General features: G+C 48.9%; 1 non-coding gene across 1 annotated transcript; it reads right to left on the bottom strand.

Moving 5' to 3' along the window:
* Window positions 1-3,851: 3,851 nt before the first annotated feature.
* Window positions 3,852-3,934, bottom strand: TRNAL-UAA (transfer RNA leucine (anticodon UAA)). The gene has a single exon. It is a non-coding gene; the product is annotated as a tRNA-Leu (tRNA).
* Window positions 3,935-6,507: the final 2,573 nt, after the last annotated feature.

Consider the following 6,507-nt stretch of genomic DNA (forward strand, 5'->3'; position numbering starts at 1 on the left):
TGGGGACACACAAAGCCTCTGAACTGTTCAGGTCACATTTCACAGATGGGCCAAAAAGTGAAGCCAGAGCCTCCTGACACAGATGGTCACTGGAAGCATCATGCAGACCTGACCTTGACAAAATATGATGATGGATCCCTACAGCATCCAATGCAGCCAGCACTGTCCTTGCCCAGCTAAGCACAGAAAGATCTTCCCTGGTCATATGGGCCATCTTTCAAGTCAAACACATCCCTCAAAGCAGACATGTGCTCCATATACTGGTGCCACAAGCACAGATGGGACTCCCATACCAGGAGATAGAGAGATACACATAGCACACATATGTCCATACACCAAGTGGCTGATACAGGCCAGAAGCTCCCTACTTCTTCTCAGCCATCACCTCTCCAACAGGTCTGTCTATCTCCAAAAGGCTGCCCAGCTGCCTTCATCATCTTCTGACTCTGCTCTGCCTTTGAAGAGCTTCCTGGCAGCCCCATGCACACACCTGATCCTACAAAACTGCTCCGTAGCATCTAACACAGAGAAGTAGCATCCCTTAAAGCAGTGCCTGAGCCTGGTTTTCAAACTCCTAAAGAAAAGAAATCGACAGACAATTCGGTGATGGAAAATTACTCTGTACTTGAGATTCTGCTGAGCAGCAGTGGGGAAGTTGTCCATCCCTCTCACATCGTTTTCTGAGATCCTGTAATCTCAAGAGGCAGATACCTCTCAGTATATAAGGACAATACCACGGCCTTCTTGTGTCATGGCACAGCTCATGTTTTAGACACAGGGTGTTTCTCTCAAATTTGGGTTCCTATGATTCACATCCTCATCTGGATTTGGCATTTAGCTCCACTGATGTACAGGTGCAAGTTCACACGTAACATCAAACCACCACCACATGTTGGGATGGTCACTGGATCCAGACCAGCTGGGAGATGCCTTGTGGAGTTTCCAGCCAGCTGTCAGAAGGACTCAGGAATCTAAATACTCCCGTGGTCCAAAGGCCACCAATACTCCACAATTCACCCAGACAGCCCATGACACTTTTCACAGTCAGTCTGGGACAGAGCTAACAGCACCTGCAGGCAGGTGCAGGCAGAGGAGGCAGAGGCATAGGAAGAGTCACAGGTACCAGCTCTCAATACTCAGCAGCCAGCAATTAGAACAACAGCAATACAAGACTAAAACAATAACATTCTCTTTATCCCCCAAACAGTTAGCTCATTTTAGCACTCTGCCTCCAAGTGCTAGGTAACAACAGGATACAAGGCAAGTGGCAGCTTTCAGTATCCAAAACAGTGTGGGTGCATCTGTGCTTGTAAAGTGGATTGCTGCTCTGGACCCCCAGTCCTGGAAATGCTGTGGTTGCAGGTGGTGGTATGAGCTCCAGACTGAATATGGGGATTTCTCAGGGATATGGAGTGGAGGCAAGCTAGACTAGCTGCTCTGGTGTCTGTGGACTGGCTTTGACCTACATCCTTTGAAGATCTGGCTCCCTGATCCTGAAATAGCCTGCCTTATTCTAGGACTGTTCTGCTTTTACCTAAGTATTTGATTTATTTGATGTCCAAATGTCCCAGGATCTATCTGAGACCTGCAAGCAGGACCACAAAGCAAAAGACAGACTTACAAAGATACAAAAAAAACCATTTCATTTAGATTAAACAAGGCCATTATTGTGGTTTAATATAGGAATTGATTATTATAAGTATGCATATTGAGCTTAACAGCTTAGATTTGTATCTGTTTCATCACTGTTAATCTTTGATAAATATGTTTTTAATAATCTCTGGGTATTTATTGAACATAAAACTGTCATATGAAATTGAGAATAAGATTGCTAAAGATACTTATTATACACTACTTCAACACAAATTCATTATTAAAAACCTTTCACTGAGGCTTACTTTTAACCACAACATAACTGATGCGGATACTGCATAGTTAATCTATAATAAATATATTTGCAATAAACTATTGATATTTAACCTGCAGTAACTGTCTTAATAAATATGATACATGGAAATGGCTTTTGAACAAGCTGCTCTTTTTTTAGCTCTGTCAGACCCTTGGAGGATGTGGGGTGAGAAGGGGGAAAGCTATGGCCTCGTATAAGGCAGTTCACTTATCAGTCCCCACAGCCCTCCCCTACCCTGGTCACTGGACTCATTGCTGTTTCAATCCCCACATCTCCAGCCCCAGACTCTTACAGGGATTTGTCATTTGATCTCAGTCCTGACTCATATTAACGTCTGGCCCCAGCCATCCCTACAATGCTGGTGGGCCATGCCATACAAAGGCTGTTAATTCAGCTCCTGGTGCCCCCAGATGATGCTCTGTCTGCCCAACAGTTTTGTAAAGTGGATAAACACCCTCAAGGGATCTGAAACACACAGAACCCATACTCTTGGGCAGTAAAAACACAAGCTTTGTGAGAATATGGATCAACAGAGACACTCAGATGAGGAGATTTCAGTTTTGAACTCAGCAGAGGCCACCAAATGCCTTTGACACATGAATTAGACAGGAGTCTGACTCCTAGCCATCAGAGGCAAAGGACTTGACCCACAGTGCTGTTGAGACCCCCTGGGATATCTCAGAGCTGTGTTTGTCATTCTTTGCATCACTTAATGACTGAGGTTAGTTGCAACAAGTCAACTATAGCAGATATGCACAAAATTTCCCTCCCAGCACTAATCAAATGGGAGAGGAGCAGAGTAATTCCTCCCCTGTCCTCTCCTCTGGGTCTTGCCCCATTTGTTATATGGCCATTCATAAGGCCCTTTAAGACATCCTGGAGGCCACCATCTGATTCTCACATATCAGAGAGAGCCAAAGATCTCAACGTGCAACTTTTAATTGAGCTGTATCATCTGCCACAAACATGAAATTAATGGTCCTACATCATAATCATAAATTCATACATAACCCCATGCACCAGCAAATAACTCTTTGCAGTGATACTACAATGGTAAGCTGATTTGCAAGAAGCGCACGCTTCCCAGGAATCCTAATTAACCAAATTAACACCATCACTTCAAATCATGTCCCAGCAGTAGGACATTTCTGACTGGCCTCGGGCTGGAGCAAAGCAGCCAAATGAAAACCTGACAGCATCTCTGTGAGTCCAGCAGCCTAACCCTCTACTGGGGGAAATATCTGCTGCCCAGCCAAGCACACAAGGAAGGGAACAAAAGTCTCGTGAGCACTTGGAGGCACTGACCCAAAATAGACCACAGCACAGTGACCCTGTGCAACGGAGGAGCAGCTCTCAGCTCCTCATGCATTTCCTAAATCTAAGCAGCAGCATGAGGAATATCGTCCTGCCATGCTGGCTTCTTCCAGGGGGTTGTGACACTGCCAAATCCCCTAAGAGAGTGCCAAATGTTGCTTTGGGTGAGTCTGAAATGGGTCTGGGGTCATGGGGCAAGGCTGATAAAAGGAACGAACTCCAGAAACCCCAAACCTGTTTTCCTGAACCCACTTGTTTGCACTGGTTTCTCCTTGTGACTTGCCCAAAATATTTAGTGCTCAACACCTTTTTTTTCTCCCCTTCTGGGTAGTCAGGTTTTTCTATTTCTGCCACGGGAAAAACAAGTCACTATTTTGGGAGCATGTGGGATTCAAGCCCATGACTGTCTCAGCACTCCCTGCATGGAAGAGGAGATCCACAGCCTGCTTATGCCTCTGTACATATTCAGCCTGGATGGCAGGGAGGCCCAGTCCCACCAGGGTCCTCACGCTGGAGCACGGAACGGCTTCAGTTCCCCAGGCACAGGGCCAGAGATCCCATCCCTTCTCTGAAGTGATGCTCCAAAAGCTGGGCTGGGAGCTTTGGAGCTGGAGAAAAAGGAGTCTCCTACCAGAAGTGGGGTTCGAACCCACGCGGGCATGCACCCATTGGATCTTAAGTCCAACGCCTTCACCACTCGGCCATCCTGGTGGGCTCTGGCCTCTCCCCTGGCCCACCAGCTCCTCCCTGAGAGCTCACACCTCACCAAGCCCCAGGGTCCCAACCCAAGGCACTTCCCAAGCCCAGTGACACCATTCTCTCCTCACTGCTTTCTTTAACGTCTCCAGCAACTGATGGAACATCTCATTAGGAGCGAGCAGGTCTCATGGGCCATGAAGAATGGCACAGCCCCTGTGTGCCACCCTAGATCCTCATGCAAGAACCACAGTCACTGGTGGTGATGCCAACAGGGACCCTGGAGCAGGAAGGACATCTCTGGGAGGTCCCTCCTGATCCCACTGGGTCCTCAGGGGAAGGGAGCAGCTCTGACAGCCTGGCAGCTCTCAGCCAGACACAGCACACAGTTAAAGCCCTGGCTCTGCACCTCAGGTGCTACTCCTTACCCCCTCCTGTCTGCATAAGGTACTCTGCTAGTGCATTTAGCTGGGACAGACAGTGCTACAGGAAGGTCTTTATTTTTCCTTTGGGATGAAGTACAGCTTTGTTTCTACTATCAAGGAGAACAAAAAAACCCCAAACACCACTATTGAACCTCATGGGATTCAAACCCACAACTCTCAGGTGCCCATGTGCAGGAAGTCTTTAGCCCTTAAGCCACAGGAGCCTGATAATTTATGTTTCTGAATTCGGCCATCCTCAATCTTCTCAGGCCAGCACCTCTACACAGAGATGTTACCACAGAGAAACTCTGCAAGGCCCTTTCACCAGAGTATTCTGTCTGCTGGAGATACTCTCAGCCAGGCTGTCCTGGTCCTGTCCTGCTTCATAGTGAGAGCAATTTCCTCCTTTCTTCCACAGGGACCCCTCATTGCTGCGCCCTGGGGTAGCTGAGCCACTTGGAGGGCTTCTGATTGGCTGATGGAAAGGTGGGAGGCACCGAAAAGGGATATTTCCCAGCCTCCAGACAGGGTGACACAGAGCTCCTCAGTTTGTGGGGGGGGGGGGGGGGGGGGGGGGGGGGGGGGGGGGTCGGGTCACCCTGGCCTCCAGAGATAATTCACAGGTGATAGGGAAAAAGGCAACAATATTCCAGACATCCCATGAGGGAATGCTGCACGTCCTGGGCTCAGCAGAGGACTGGGTCAGCCTATTCATATGCTGACAGCAGGAGAAAAACTCACAAGAGGGAACAGAAACTTTCCCTTTTTACCCTGTTCATTACAGCCACAGCAATCTGCCGTGCTGGTCTGTGTGTGCAGAATCACAGCACAGCATCCCTGGATGCCTCCAGCTGCAGCACCCACATTAATATCAAATGAAGTCATGCTCACAAAGGGTGTTGTGCTCGCCAGCTCCCGAGGAATCTGCTCCTAATGAGCGACTTCAAAGCATTAATGAGCTTGCAAAGCTCTCCTCTTCGTTTACAGAGCTGGATCTCACACGCTTGGCATTAAGACAGGGGTCACCCATCAGCAGAGGAGAATGCGTGTGCATGTCAGCGAATATAATATATTTGTCATCCTCTAAGAAGCAAAGATTAATCATGCCCTCCCAAAAAGGAAGTTTTTACGCCACATCTGCTCTTCACAGCAGGGAGAGAAGGGACCTGCCCGCAAGGATGTCCACAACCCACACTGCTCAGATCCCCAAAGAGCTCAGCTTTGAAGTTAACAACCCACCTTAACCCCTTGGGTCCAGGCTGGGAAATGCTACTTGAATTGGCAGCCCGAGGGATGAATAAAGTGGTGGAATTCTGCTCCAGTGAAGGTTTAATGCATGCATGGAGGGAGGGAGTGGTATGGATGTGTGAGAGAGCAAGCTTGACTGATGCTTCTTGCTCCATGGCATCCATCCAGCACAGGCAGGGAAGGGAGATGCTGGCCCAGAACAGCAGGGCTGCACAATGCATCTGCTGCTCTCTCCAGGGGCCACTCTCTCCCAGACACAACCCCCTCCAAGCCTCCCTGAGTTCACCATAAATCCTTGTCTTGAAACAGCCTCCAGTGGCTGGCCAAGAGCCCATTCACACCCATTTGAGGAGCTGAGCTGATCCATTGTGCTGAACTTGGAGGCAGCCAACGATCAAATTGGGAAGAGACCAGCCTGAGCACAGACCTGCTGCTGGGCACTGATTGCCCTTCCTCCAAAACCCCTGAGCCTTTTCAGCCTTTGCAGAGCCTTCTTTTTGGCTGGTGTTTCTGCTGATGCAGGGAGGGTTGGACGAGGTACGGGACAATGGGATATGAGCCTGTTCTTGCACCACTGCTGCCCAGATTTCAGACAATCTCCACATACGGCCTACAGAGGCACAGGAGTGGGGACAGCTCAGCTTCCTTGGCCTGGTTCAAACTTACCATGACACATATCCAAGGGGGTCACAGGCACAACCTGACTGTATTTAAAAATTCAGCTGCTTCCCAGGGTCTGCCCTGGCTGTGCATCATTCACAAGGTTGGTTGGCTTCACCTGCAAACCTGCACAGAGCCCTGGCTGTGTCCAGAGTCAGCCTTGCCTCTGGCAGGCTTGTAATATCAGCTGAATTACATGTACTGTCTTGGATGTCTCCTGTGCAATCCCAAGCCAGGCTGGCTGTACTTTGCTTG

Source organism: Vidua macroura, chromosome 13, assembly GCF_024509145.1.
Source record: "Vidua macroura isolate BioBank_ID:100142 chromosome 13, ASM2450914v1, whole genome shotgun sequence".
Classification (NCBI taxonomy): domain Eukaryota; kingdom Metazoa; phylum Chordata; class Aves; order Passeriformes; family Viduidae; genus Vidua; species Vidua macroura.